This window comes from Leuresthes tenuis, unplaced genomic scaffold, assembly GCF_036924035.1.
Source record: "Leuresthes tenuis unplaced genomic scaffold, fLeuTen1.0.hap1 SCAF_1, whole genome shotgun sequence".
In the NCBI taxonomy this organism is placed as follows: domain Eukaryota; kingdom Metazoa; phylum Chordata; class Actinopteri; order Atheriniformes; family Atherinopsidae; genus Leuresthes; species Leuresthes tenuis.
In genome coordinates this window covers 25,683,663-25,698,365 of record NW_027325355.1, presented here as the reverse complement: position 1 = coordinate 25,698,365, position 14,703 = coordinate 25,683,663, and positions in this window count along the sequence as shown.

Genomic DNA, 14,703 nt, shown 5'->3' with positions numbered 1-14,703 from the left:
GTTCCGTTTCTGGTCCACGATAATGTTGTGTTTATGTTTCACGGTAATGTTCCGTTTCTGGTCCACGATAATGTTCTGTTTCGGTTTCACGGTAATGTTCCGTTTCTGGTCCACGATAATGTTCTGTTTCGGTTTCACGGTAATGTTCTTTCTCTGGTCCACGATAATGTTCCGTTTCTGGTCCACGATAATGTTCTGTTTTAGTTTCACGGTAATGTTCTGTCTCTGGTCCACGGTAATGTTCTGTTTCTGTTTCACGGTAATGTTCCGTTTCTGGTCCACGATAATGTTGTGTTTCTGTTTCACGGTAATGTTCCGTTTCTGGTCCACGATAATGTTCTGTTTCGGTTTCACGGTAGTGTTCTGTTTCGGTTTCACGGTAGTGTTCCATTTCTGGTCCACGATAATGTTCTGTTTCGGTTTCACTGTAATGTTCCGTCTCTGGTCCACGGTAATGTTCCGTTTCTGGTCCATGATAATGTTCTGTTTCACGGTAATGTTCTGCATCTGGTCCACGGTAATGTTCGGTTTCAAGGTAAAGTTCGGTCTCTGGTCCACAGTAATGTTCTGTCTCTGGTCCACGGTAATGATCTGTCTCTGGTCCACGGTAATGTTCTGTCTCTGGTCCACGGTAATGTTCGATCTCTGGTCCACGATAATGTTCGGTTTCACGGTAATGTTCCGTCTCTGGTCCACGATAATGTTCTGTTTCGGTTTCACTGTAATGTTCCGTTTCTGATCCACGATAATATTCTGTCTCTGGTCCACGATAATGTTGTGTTTCTGTTTCACGGTAATTTTCCGTTTCTGGTCCATGATAATGTTCTGTTTCATGGTAATGTTCTGTCTCTGGTCCACGGTAATGTTCGGTTTCAAGGTAAAGTTCGGTCTCTGGTCCACGGTAATGTTCTGTCTCTGGTCCACGGTAATGTTCTGTCTCTGGTCCACTGTAATGATCCGTCTCTGGTCCACGGTAATGTTCTGTCTCTGGTCCACGGTAATGTTCGATCTCTGGTCCACGATAATGTTCGGTTTCACGGTAATGTTCCGTCTCTGGTCCACGATAATGTTCTGTTTCGGTTTCACGGTAATGTTCCGTTTCTGGTCCACGATAATATTCTGTTTCGGTTTCACGGTAATGTTCCGTCTCTGGTCCACGGTAATGTTCCGTCTCTGGTCCACGATAATGTTGTGTTTCTATTTCACGGTAATGTTCCGTTTCTGGTCCATGATAATGTTCTGTTTCATTGTAATGTTCTGTCTCTGGTCCATGGTAATGTTCTGTCTCTGGTCCATGGTAATGTTCTGTCTCTGGTCCACGGTAATGTTCGGTCTCTGGTCCACGGTAATGTTCTGTCTCTGGTCCACGGTAATGTTCTGTCTCTGGTCCACGGTAATGTTCTGTCTCTGGTCCACGGTAATGTTCTGTCTCTGGTCCACGGTAATGTTCGATCTCTGGTCCACGATAATGTTCGGTTTCACTGTAATGTTCCGTTTCTGATCCACGATAATATTCTGTCTCTGGTCCACGATAATGTTGTGTTTCTGTTTCACGGTAATTTTCCGTTTCTGGTCCATGATAATGTTCTGTTTCATGGTAATGTTCTGTCTCTGGTCCACGGTAATGTTCGGTTTCAAGGTAAAGTTCGGTCTCTGGTCCACGGTAATGTTCTGTCTCTGGTCCACGGTAATGTTCTGTCTCTGGTCCACTGTAATGATCTGTCTCTGGTCCACGGTAATGTTCTGTCTCTGGTCCACGGTAATGTTCGATCTCTGGTCCACGATAATGTTCGGTTTCACGGTAATGTTCCGTCTCTGGTCCACGATAATGTTCTGTTTCGGTTTCACGGTAATGTTCCGTTTCTGGTCCACGATAATATTCTGTTTCGGTTTCACGGTAATGTTCCGTCTCTGGTCCACGGTAATGTTCCGTCTCTGGTCCACGATAATGTTGTGTTTCTATTTCACGGTAATGTTCCGTTTCTGGTCCATGATAATGTTCTGTTTCATTGTAATGTTTTGTCTCTGGTCCATGGTAATGTTCTGTCTCTGGTCCACGGTAATGTTCGGTTTCAAGGTAAAGTTCGGTCTCTGGTCCACGGTAATGTTCTGTCTCTGGTCCACGGTAATGTTCTGTCTCTGGTCCACGGTAATGTTCTGTCTCTGGTCCACGGTAATGTTCTGTCTCTGGTCCACGGTAATGTTCGATCTCTGGTCCACGATAATGTTCGGTTTCACTGTAATGTTCCGTTTCTGATCCACGATAATATTCTGTCTCTGGTCCACGATAATGTTGTGTTTCTGTTTCACGGTAATTTTCCGTTTCTGGTCCATGATAATGTTCTGTTTCATGGCAATGTTCTGTCTCTGGTCCACGGTAATGTTCGGTTTCAAGGTAAAGTTCGGTCTCTGGTCCACGGTAATGTTCTGTCTCTGGTCCACGGTAATGTTCTGTCTCTGGTCCACTGTAATGATCTGTCTCTGGTCCACGGTAATGTTCTGTCTCTGGTCCACGGTAATGTTCGATCTCTGGTCCACGATAATGTTCGGTTTCACGGTAATGTTCCGTCTCTGGTCCACGATAATGTTCTGTTTCGGTTTCACAGTAATGTTCTGTCTCTGGTCCACGATAATGTTCCGTTTCTGGTCCACGATAATGTTCTGTTTTGGTTTCAAGGTAATGTTCTGTCTCTGGTCCACGGTAATGTTGTGTTTCTGTTTCACGGTAATGTTCCATTTCTGGTCCACAATAATGTTCTGTTTCGGTTTCATGGTAATGTTCTGTCTCTGGTCCACGCTAATGTTCTGTTTCTGTTTCACGGTAATGTTCCGTTTCTGGTCCACGATAATGTTGTGTTTCTGTTTCACAGTAATGTTCTGTTTCTGTTTCACGGTAATGTTCCGTTTCTGGTCCACGATAATGTTGTGTTTCTGTTTCACGGTAATGTTCCGTTTCTGGTCCACGATAATTTTGTGTATCTGTTTCACGGTAATGTTCCTTTTCTGGTCCACGATAATGTTCTGTTTCGGTTTCATGGTAATGTTCTGTCTCTGGTCCACGGTAATGTTCTGTGTCTGGTCCACGATAATGTTCGGTTTCACGGTAATGTTCCGTCTCTGGTCCACGATAATATTCCGTCTTTGGTCCACGATAATGTTCTGTCTCTGGTCCATGATAATGTTCCGTTTCTGGTCCACGATAATGTTCTGTTTCGGTTTCACGGTAATGTTCTGTTTCCGTTTCACGGTAATGTTCTGTCTCTGGTCCACGGTAATGTTGTGTTTCTGTTTCACGGTAATGTTCTGTCTCTTGTTCATGGTAATGTTCTGTCTTTGGTCCACGCTAATGTTCTGTTTCTCTTTCACGGTAATGTTCCGTTTCTGGTCCACGATAATGTTGTGTTTCTGTTTCACAGTAATGTTCTGTTTCTGTTTCACGGTAATGTTCCGTTTCTGGTCCACGATAATGTTGTGTTTCTGTTTCACGGTAATGTTCCGTTTCTGGTCCACGATAATGTTTTGTTTCGGTTTCATGGTAATGTTTGGTCTCTGGTCCACGGTAATGTTCGGTTTCACGGTAATGTTCGGTCTCTGGTCCACGATAATGCTCGGTTTCACGATAATGTTCGGTTTCACGGTAATGTTCTGGTCCACGGTAATGTTCTGGTCCACGGTAATGTTCCGTCTCTGGTCCACAGTAATGTTCCGTATCTGGTCCATGGTAATGTTCGGTTTCACGGTAATGTTCCATTTCTGGTCCACGGTAATGTTCTGTCTCTGGTCCACGATAATGTTCGATTTCTGGTTGACGATAATGTTCGGTTTCACGGTAATGTTCCGTCTCTGGTCCACGATAATGTTCGGTTTCACGGTAATGTTCCATTTCTGGTCCACGGTAATGTTCCGTCTCTGGTCCACGATAATGTTGTGTTTCTGTTTCACGGTAATTTTCTGTTTCTGGTCCACGATAATGTTCTGTTTCGGTTTCACGGTAATGTTTCGTCTCTGGTCCACGATAATGTTCTGTCTCTGGTCCACGGTAATGTTGTGTCTCTTGTCCACGGTAATGTTCGATCTCTGGTCCACGATAATGTTGTGTTTCTGTTTCACGGTAATGTTCCGTTTCTGGTCCACGATAATGTTCTGTTTCGGTTTCACAGTAATGTTCCGTTTTTTGGTCCACGATATTATTCTGTTTCGGTTTCACGGTAATGTTCCGTCTCTGGTCCACGGTAATGTTCCTTCTCTGGTCCACGATAATGTTGTGTTTCTGTTTCACGGTAATGTTCCCTTTCTGGTCCATGATAATGTTCTGTTTCATGGTAATGTTCTGTCTCTGGTCCATGGTAATGTTCTGTCTCTGGTCCACGGTAACGTTCGGTTTCAAGGTAAAGTTCGGTCTCTGGTCCACAGTAATGTTCTGTCTCTGGTCCACGGTAATGTTCTGTCTCTGGTCCACGGTAATGTTCGATCTCTGGTCCACGATAATGTTCGGTTTCACGGTAATGTTCCGTCTCTGGTCCACGATAATGTTCTGTTTCTGTTTCACGGTAATGTTCCGTTTCTGGTCCACGATAATTTTGTGTTTCTGTTTCACGGTAATGTTCCGTTTCTGGTCCACGATAATGTTCTGTTTCGGTTTCATGGTAATGTTCTGTCTCTGGTCCACGGTAATGTTCCGTCTCTGGTCCACGATAATGTTCCGTCTTTGGTCCACGATAATGTTCTGTCTCTGGTCCATGATAATGTTCCGTTTCTGGTCCACGATAATGTTCTGTTTCGGTTTCACGGTAATGTTCTGTTTCCGTTTCACGGTAATGTTCTGTCTGTGGTCCACGGTAATGTTGTGTTTCGTTTTCACGGTAATTTTCTGTCTCTGGTTCTAGGTAATGTTCGTTCTCTGGTCCACGCTAATGTTCTGTCTCTGTTTCACGGTAATGTTGTGTTTCTGGTCCACGATAATGTTGTGTTTCTGTTTCACGGTAATGTTCTGTCTCTGGTCCATGCTAATGTTCTGTTTCTGTTTCATGGTAATGTTCCGTTTCTGGTCCACGATTATGTTGTGTTTCTGTTTCACGGTAATGTTGTGTTTCTGGTCCACGATAATGTTTTGTTTCGGTTTCATGGTAATGTTTGGTCTCTGGTCCACGGTAATGTTCGGTTTCACGGTAATGTTCGGTCTCTGGTCCACGATAATGCTCGGTTTCACGATAATGTTCGGTTTCACGGTAATGTTCTGGTCCACGGTAATGTTCTGGTCCACGGTAATGTTCCGTCTCTGGTCCACAGTAATGTTCCGTATCTGGTCCATGGTAATGTTCGGTTTCACGGTAATGTTCCATTTCTGGTCCACGGTAATGTTCTGTCTCTGGTCCACGATAATGTTCGATTTCTGGTCGACGATAATGTTCGGTTTCACGGTAATGTTCCGTCTCTGGTCCACGATAATGTTCGGTTTCACGGTAATGTTCCATTTCTGGTCCACGGTAATGTTCCGTCTCTGGTCCACGATAATGTTGTGTTTCTGTTTCACGGTAATTTTCCGTTTCTGGTCCACGATAATGTTCTGTTTCGGTTTCACGGTAATGTTTCGTCTCTGGTCCACGATAATGTTCTGTCTCTGGTCCACGGTAATGTTGTGTCTCTGGTCCACGGTAATGTTCGATCTCTGGTCCACGATAATGTTGTGTTTCTGTTTCACTGTAATGTTCCGTTTCTGGTCCACGATAATGTTCTGTTTCGGTTTCACGGTAATGTTCCGTTTTTTGGTCCACGATAATATTCTGTTTTGGTTTCACGGTAATGTTCCGTCTCTGGTCCACGGTAATGTTCCTTCTCTGGTCCACGATAATGTTGTGTTTCTGTTTCACGGTAATGTTCCCTTTCTGGTCCATGATAATGTTCTGTTTCATGGTAATGTTCTGTCTCTGGTCCATGGTAATGTTCTGTCTCTGGTCCACGGTAACGTTCGGTTTCAAGGTAAAGTTCGGTCTCTGGTCCACAGTAATGTTCTGTCTCTGGTCCACGGTAATGTTCTGTCTCTGGTCCACGGTAATGTTCGATCTCTGGTCCACGATAATGTTCGGTTTCACGGTAATGTTCCGTCTCTGGTCCACGATAATGTTCTGTTTCTGTTTCACGGTAATGTTCCGTTTCTGGTCCACGATAATTTTGTGTTTCTGTTTCACGGTAATGTTCCGTTTCTGGTCCACGATAATGTTCTGTTTCGGTTTCATGGTAATGTTCTGTCTCTGGTCCACGGTAATATTCCGTCTCTGGTCCACGATAATGTTCCGTCTTTGGTCCACGATAATGTTCTGTCTCTGGTCCATGATAATGTTCCGTTTCTGGTCCACGATAATGTTCTGTTTCGGTTTCACGGTAATGTTCTGTTTCCGTTTCACGGTAATGTTCTGTCTGTGGTCCACGGTAATGTTGTGTTTCGTTTTCACTGTAATTTTCTGTCTCTGGTTCTAGGTAATGTTCTGTCTCTGGTCCACGCTAATGTTCTGTCTCTGTTTCACGGTAATGTTGTGTTTCTGGTCCACGATAATGTTGTGTTTCTGTTTCACGGTAATGTTCTGTCTCTGGTCCACGCTAATGTTCTGTTTCTGTTTCATGGTAATGTTCCGTTTCTGGTCCACGATTATGTTGTGTTTCTGTTTCACGGTAATGTTCCGTTTCTGGTCCACGATAATGTTCTGTTTCGGTTTCATGGTAATGTTCTGTCTCTGGTCCACGGTAATGTTCTGTGTCTGGTCCACGATAATGTTCGGTTTCACGGTAATGTTCCTTCTCTGGTCCACAATAATATTCCGTCTTTGGTCCACGATAATGTTCTGTCTCTGGTCCATGATAATGTTCCGTTTCTGGTCCACGATAATGTTCTGTTTCGGTTTCACGGTAATGTTCTGTTTCCGTTTCACGGTAATGTTCTGTCTCTGGTCCACGGTAATGTTGTGTTTCTGTTTCACGGTAATGTTCTGTCTCTTGTTCATGGTAATGTTCTGTCTTTGGTCCACGCTAATGTTCTGTTTCTGTTTCACGGTAATGTTCCGTTTCTGGTCCACGATAATGTTGTGTTTCTGTTTCACGGTAATGTTCCGTTTCTGGTCCACGATAATGTTTTGTTTCGGTTTCATGGTAATGTTTGGTCTCTGGGCCACGGTAATGTTCTGGTCCACGGTAATGTTCTGGTCCACGGTAATGTTCCGTCTCTGGTCCACAGTAATGTTCCGTATCTGGTCCATGGTAATGTTCGGTTTCACGGTAATGTTCCATTTCTGGTCCACGGTAATGTTCTGTCTCTGGTCCACGATAATGTTCGATTTCTGGTCGACGATAGTGTTCGGTTTCACGGTAATGTTCCGTCTCTGGTCCACGATAATGTTCGGTTTCACGGTAATGTTCCATTTCTGGTCCACGGTAATGTTCCGTCTCTGGTCCACGATAATGTTGTGTTTCTGTTTCACGGTAATTTTCCGTTTCTGGTCCACGATAATGTTCTGTTTCGGTTTTATGGTAATGTTCTGTCTCTGGTCCACGGTAATGTTCTGTGTCTGGTCCACGATAATTTTGGGTTTCACGGTAATGTTCCGTCTCTGGTCCACGGTAATGTTCCTTCTCTGGTCCACGATAATGTTGTGTTTCTGTTTCACGGTAATGTTCCGTTTCTGGTCCATTATAATGGTCTGTTTCATGGTAATGTTCTGTCTCTGGTCCATGGTAATGTTCTGTCTCTGGTCCACGGTAACGTTCCGTTTCTGGTCCACGATAATTTTGTGTTTCTGTTTCACGGTAATGTTCCTTTTCCTGTCCACGATAATGTTCTGTTTCGGTTTCATGGTAATGTTCTGTGTCTGGGCCACGATAATGTTCGGTTTCACGGTAATGTTCCGTTTCTGGTCCACGATAATGTTCCGTCTTTGGTCCACGATAATGTTCTGTCTCTGGTCCATGATAATGTTCCGTTTCTGGTCCACGATAATGTTCTGTTTCGGTTTCACGGTAATGTTCTGTTTCCGTTTCACGGTAATGTTCTGTCTGTGGTCCACGGTAATGTTGTGTTTCGTTTTCACGGTAATTTTCTGTCTCTGGTTCTAGGTAATGTTCTGTCTCTGGTCCACGCTAATGTTCTGTCTCTGTTTCACGGTAATGTTGTGTTTCTGGTCCACGATAATGTTGTGTTTCTGTTTCACGGTAATGTTCTGTCTCTGGTCCATGCTAATGTTCTGTTTCTGTTTCATGGTAATGTTCCGTTTCTGGTCCACGATTATGTTGTGTTTCTGTTTCACGGTAATGTTGTGTTTCTGGTCCACGATAATGTTTTGTTTCGGTTTCATGGTAATGTTTGGTCTCTGGTCCACGGTAATGTTCGGTTTCACGGTAATGTTCGGTCTCTGGTCCACGATAATGCTCGGTTTCACGATAATGTTCGGTTTCACGGTAATGTTCTGGTCCACGGTAATGTTCCGTCTCTGGTCCACAGTAATGTTCCGTATCTGGTCCATGGTAATGTTCGGTTTCACGGTAATGTTCCATTTCTGGTCCACGGTAATGTTCTGTCTCTGGTCCACGATAATGTTCGATTTCTGGTCGACGATAATGTTCGGTTTCACGGTAATGTTCCGTCTCTGGTCCACGATAATGTTCGGTTTCACGGTAATGTTCCATTTCTGGTCCACGGTAATGTTCCGTCTCTGGTCCACGATAATGTTGTGTTTCTGTTTCACGGTAATTTTCCGTTTCTGGTCCACGATAATGTTCTGTTTCGGTTTCACGGTAATGTTTCGTCTCTGGTCCACGATAATGTTCTGTCTCTGGTCCACGGTAATGTTGTGTCTCTGGTCCACGGTAATGTTCGATCTCTGGTCCACGATAATGTTGTGTTTCTGTTTCACGGTAATGTTCCGTTTCTGGTCCACGATAATGTTCTGTTTCGGTTTCACGGTAATGTTCCGTTTTTTGGTCCACGATAATATTCTGTTTCGGTTTCACGGTAATGTTCCGTCTCTGGTCCACGGTAATGTTCCTTCTCTGGTCCACGATAATGTTGTGTTTCTGTTTCACGGTAATGTTCCCTTTCTGGTCCATGATAATGTTCTGTTTCATGGTAATGTTCTGTCTCTGGTCCATGGTAATGTTCTGTCTCTGGTCCACGGTAACGTTCGGTTTCAAGGTAAAGTTCGGTCTCTGGTCCACAGTAATGTTCTGTCTCTGGTCCACGGTAATGTTCTGTCTCTGGTCCACGGTAATGTTCGATCTCTGGTCCACGATAATGTTCGGTTTCACGGTAATGTTCCGTCTCTGGTCCACGATAATGTTCTGTTTCTGTTTCACGGTAATGTTCCGTTTCTGGTCCACGATAATTTTGTGTTTCTGTTTCACGGTAATGTTCCGTTTCTGGTCCACGATAATGTTCTGTTTCGGTTTCATGGTAATGTTCTGTCTCTGGTCCACGGTAATATTCCGTCTCTGGTCCACGATAATGTTCCGTCTTTGGTCCACGATAATGTTCTGTCTCTGGTCCATGATAATGTTCCGTTTCTGGTCCACGATAATGTTCTGTTTCGGTTTCACGGTAATGTTCTGTTTCCGTTTCACGGTAATGTTCTGTCTGTGGTCCACGGTAATGTTGTGTTTCGTTTTCACGGTAATTTTCTGTCTCTGGTTCTAGGTAATGTTCTGTCTCTGGTCCACGCTAATGTTCTGTCTCTGTTTCACGGTAATGTTGTGTTTCTGGTCCACGATAATGTTGTGTTTCTGTTTCACGGTAATGTTCTGTCTCTGGTCCACGCTAATGTTCTGTTTCTGTTTCATGGTAATGTTCCGTTTCTGGTCCACGATTATGTTTTGTTTCTGTTTCACGGTAATGTTCCGTTTCTGGTCCACGATAATTTTCGGTTTCAAGGTAAAGTTCGGTCTCTGGTCCACAGTAATGTTCTGTCTCTGGTCCACGGTAATGTTCTGTCTCTGGTCCACGGTAATGTTCGATCTCTGGTCCACGATAATGTTCGGTTTCAGGTATTGTTCCGTCTCTGGTCCACGATAATGTTCTGTTTCTGTTTCACGGTAATGTTCCGTTTCTGGTCCACGATAATTTTGTGTTTCTGTTTCACGGTAATGTTCCGTTTCTGGTCCACGATAATGTTGTGTTTCTGTTTCACGGTAATGTTCCATTTCTGGTCCACAATAATGTTGTGTTTCTGGTCCACGATAATGTTCGGTTTCACGATAATGTTCCGTTTCTGGTCAACGATAATGTTCTGTTTAGGTTTAACGGTAATGTTCTGTCTCTGGTCCATGATAATGTTCCGTTTCTGGTCCACGATAATGTTCTGTCTCTGATCCACGATAATGTTCTGTCTCTGGTCCACGATAATGTTCCGTTTCTGGTCCACGATAATGTTCTGTTTCGGTTTCACGGTAATGTTCTGTTTCTGTTTCACGGTAATGTTCCGTTTCAGGTCCACGATAATGTTGTGTTTCTGTTTCACGGTAATGTTCCGTTTCTGGTCCACGATAATTTTGTGTATCTGTTTCACGGTAATGTTCCTTTTCTGGTCCACGATAATGTTCTGTTTCGGTTTCATGGTAATGTTCTGTCTCTGGTCCACGGTAATGTTCTGTGTCTGGTCCACGATAATGTTCGGTTTCACGGTAATGTTCCTTCTCTGGTCCACAATAATATTCCGTCTTTGGTCCACGATAATGTTCTGTCTCTGGTCCATGATAATGTTCCGTTTCTGGTCCACGATAATGTTCTGTTTCGGTTTCACGGTAATGTTCTGTTTCCGTTTCACGGTAATGTTCTGTCTCTGGTCCACGGTAATGTTGTGTTTCTGTTTCACGGTAATGTTCTGTCTCTTGTTCATGGTAATGTTCTGTCTTTGGTCCACGCTAATGTTCTGTTTCTGTTTCACGGTAATGTTCCGTTTCTGGTCCACGATAATGTTGTGTTTCTGTTTCACGGTAATGTTCCGTTTCTGGTCCACGATAATGTTTTGTTTCGGTTTCATGGTAATGTTTGGTCTCTGGTCCACGGTAATGTTCGGTTTCACGGTAATGTTCGGTCTCTGGTCCACGATAATGCTCGGTTTCACGATAATGTTCGGTTTCACGGTAATGTTCTGGTCCACGGTAATGTTCTGGTCCACGGTAATGTTCCGTCTCTGGTCCACAGTAATGTTCCGTATCTGGTCCATGGTAATGTTCGGTTTCACGGTAATGTTCCATTTCTGGTCCACGGTAATGTTCTGTCTCTGGTCCACGATAATGTTCGATTTCTGGTCGACGATAGTGTTCGGTTTCACGGTAATGTTCCGTCTCTGGTCCACGATAATGTTCGGTTTCACGGTAATGTTCCATTTCTGGTCCACGGTAATGTTCCGTCTCTGGTCCACGATAATGTTGTGTTTCTGTTTCACGGTAATTTTCCGTTTCTGGTCTACGATAATGTTCTGTTTCGGTTTCACGGTAATGTTTCGTCTCTGGTCCACGATAATGTTCTGTCTCTGGTCCACGGTAATGTTGTGTCTCTGGTCCACGGTAATGTTCGATCTCTGGTCCACGATAATGTTGTGTTTCTGTTTCACGGTAATGTTCCGTTTCTGGTCCACGATAATGTTCTGTTTCGGTTTCACGGTAATGTTCCGTCTCTGGTCCACGGTAATGTTCCTTCTCTGGTCCACGATAATGTTGTGTTTCTGTTTCACGGTAATGTTCCCTTTCTGGTCCATGATAATGTTCTGTTTCATGGTAATGTTCTGTCTCTGGTCCATGGTAATGTTCTGTCTCTGGTCCACGGTAACGTTCGGTTTCAAGGTAAAGTTCGGTCTCTGGTCCACAGTAATGTTCTGTCTCTGGTCCACGGTAATGTTATGTCTCTGGTCCACGGTAATGTTCGATCTCTGGTCCACGATAATGTTCGGTTTCACGGTAATGTTCCGTCTCTGGTCCACGATAATGTTCTGTTTCTGTTTCACGGTAATGTTCCGTTTCTGGTCCACGATAATTTTGTGTTTCTGTTTCACGGTAATGTTCCGTTTCTGGTCCACGATAATGTTCTGTTTCGGTTTCATGGTAATGTTCTGTCTCTGGTCCACGGTAATGTTCCGTCTCTGGTCCACGATAATGTTCCGTCTTAGGTCCACGATAATGTTCTGTCTCTGGTCCATGATAATGTTCCGTTTCTGGTCCACGATAATGTTCTGTTTCGGTTTCAGGGTAATGTTCTGTTTCCGTTTCACGGTAATGTTCTGTCTGTGGTCCACGGTAATGTTGTGTTTCGTTTTCGCGGTAATTTTCTGTCTCTGGTTCTAGGTAATGTTCTGTCTCTGGTCCACGCTAATGTTCTGTCTCTGTTTCACGGTAATGTTGTGTTTCTGGTCCACGATAATGTTGTGTTTCTGTTTCACGGTAATATTCTGTTTCTGTTTCATGGTAATGTTCCGTTTCTGGTCCACGATTATGTTGTGTTTCTGTTTCACGGTAATGTTCCGTTTCTGGTCCACGATAATGTTCGGTTTCAAGGTAAAGTTCGGTCTCTGGTCCACAGTAATGTTCTGTCTCTGGTCCACGGTAATGTTCGATCTCTGGTCCACGATAATGTTCGGTTTCACGGTAATGTTCCGTCTCTGGTCCACGATAATGTTCTGTTTCTGTTTCACGGTAATGTTCCGTTTCTGGTCCACGATAATTTTGTGTTTCTGTTTCACGGTAATGTTCCGTTTCTGGTCCACGATAATGTTGTGTTTCTGTTTCACGGTAATGTTCCATTTCTGGTCCACAATAATGTTGTGTTTCTGGTCCACGATAATGTTCGGTTTCACGATAATGTTCCGTTTCTGGTCAACGATAATGTTCTGTTTAGGTTTCACGGTAATGTTCTGTCTCTGGTCCACGATAATGTTCCGTTTCTGGTCCACGATAATGTTCTGTCTCTGATCCACGATAATGTTCTGTCTCTGGTCCACGATAATGTTCCGTTTCTGGTCCACGATAATGTTCTGTTTCGGTTTCACGGTAATGTTCTGTCTCTGGTCCACGATAATGTTCCGTTTCTGGTCCACGATAATGTTCTGTTTTGGTTTCAAGGTAATGTTCTGTCTCTGGTCCACGGTAATGTTGTGTTTCTGTTTCACGGTAATGTTCCATTTCTGGTCCACGATAATGTTCTGTTTCGGTTTTATGGTAATGTTCTGTCTCTGGTCCACGGTAATGTTCTGTGTCTGGTCCACGATAATTTTGGGTTTCACGGTAATGTTCCGTCTCTGGTCCACGGTAATGTTCCTTCTCTGGTCCACGATAATGTTGTGTTTCTGTTTCACGGTAATGTTCCGTTTCTGGTCCATTATAATGGTCTGTTTCATGGTAATGTTCTGTCTCTGGTCCATGGTAATGTTCTGTCTCTGGTCCACGGTAACGTTCCGTTTCTGGTCCACGATAATTTTGTGTTTCTGTTTCACGGTAATGTTCCTTTTCCTGTCCACGATAATGTTCTGTTTCGGTTTCATGGTAATGTTCTGTCTCTGGTCCACGGTAATGTTCTGTGTCTGGGCCACGATAATGTTCGGTTTCACGGTAATGTTCCGTTTCTGGTCCACGATAATGTTCCGTCTTTGGTCCACGATAATGTTCTGTCTCTGGTCCATGATAATGTTCCGTTTCTGGTCCACGATAATGTTCTGTTTCGGTTTCACGGTAATTTTCTGTTTACGTTTCACGGTAATGTTCTGTCTCTGGTCCACGGTAATGTTGTGTTTCTGTTTCACGGTAATGTTCTGTCTCTTGTTCACGGTAATGTTCCGTTTCTGGTCCACGATAATGTTGTGTTTCTGTTTCACAGTAATGTTCTGTTTCTGTTTCAGGGTAAGGTTCCGTTTCTGGTCCACGATAATGTTGTGTTTCTGTTTCACGGTAATGTTCCGTTTCTGGTCCACGATAATTTTGTGTTTCTGTTTCACGGTAATGTTCCTTTTCTGGTCCACGATAATGTTCTGTTTCGGTTTCATGGTAATGTTCTGTCTCTGGTCCACGGTAATGTTCTGTGTCTGGTCCACGATAATGTTCGGTTTCACGGTAATGTTCCGTCTCTGGTCCACGATAATATTCCATCTTTGGTCCACGGTAATGTTCCGTTTTTTGGTCCACGATAATATTCTGTTTCGGTTTCACGGTAATGTTCCGTCTCTGGTCCACGGTAATGTTCCTTCTCTGGTCCACGATAATGTTGTGTTTCTGTTTCACGGTAATGTTCCCTTTCTGGTCCATGATAATGTTCTGTTTCATGGTAATGTTCTGTCTCTGGTCCATGGTAATGTTCTGTCTCTGGTCCACGGTAACGTTCGGTTTCAAGGTAAAGTTCGGTCTCTGGTCCACAGTAATGTTCTGTCTCTGGTCCACGGTAATGTTCGATCTCTGGTCCACGATAATGTTCGGTTTCACGGTAATGTTCCGTCTCTGGTCCACGATAATGTTCTGTTTCTGTTTCACGGTAATGTTCCGTTTCTGGTCCACGATAATTTTGTGTTTCTGTTTCACGGTAATGTTCCGTTTCTGGTCCACGATAATGTTCTGTTTCGGTTTCATGGTAATGTTCTGTCTCTGGTCCACGGTAATGTTCCGTCTCTGGTCCACGATAATGTTCCGTCTTTGGTCCACGATAATGTTCTGTCTCTGGTCCATGATAATGTTCCGTTTCTG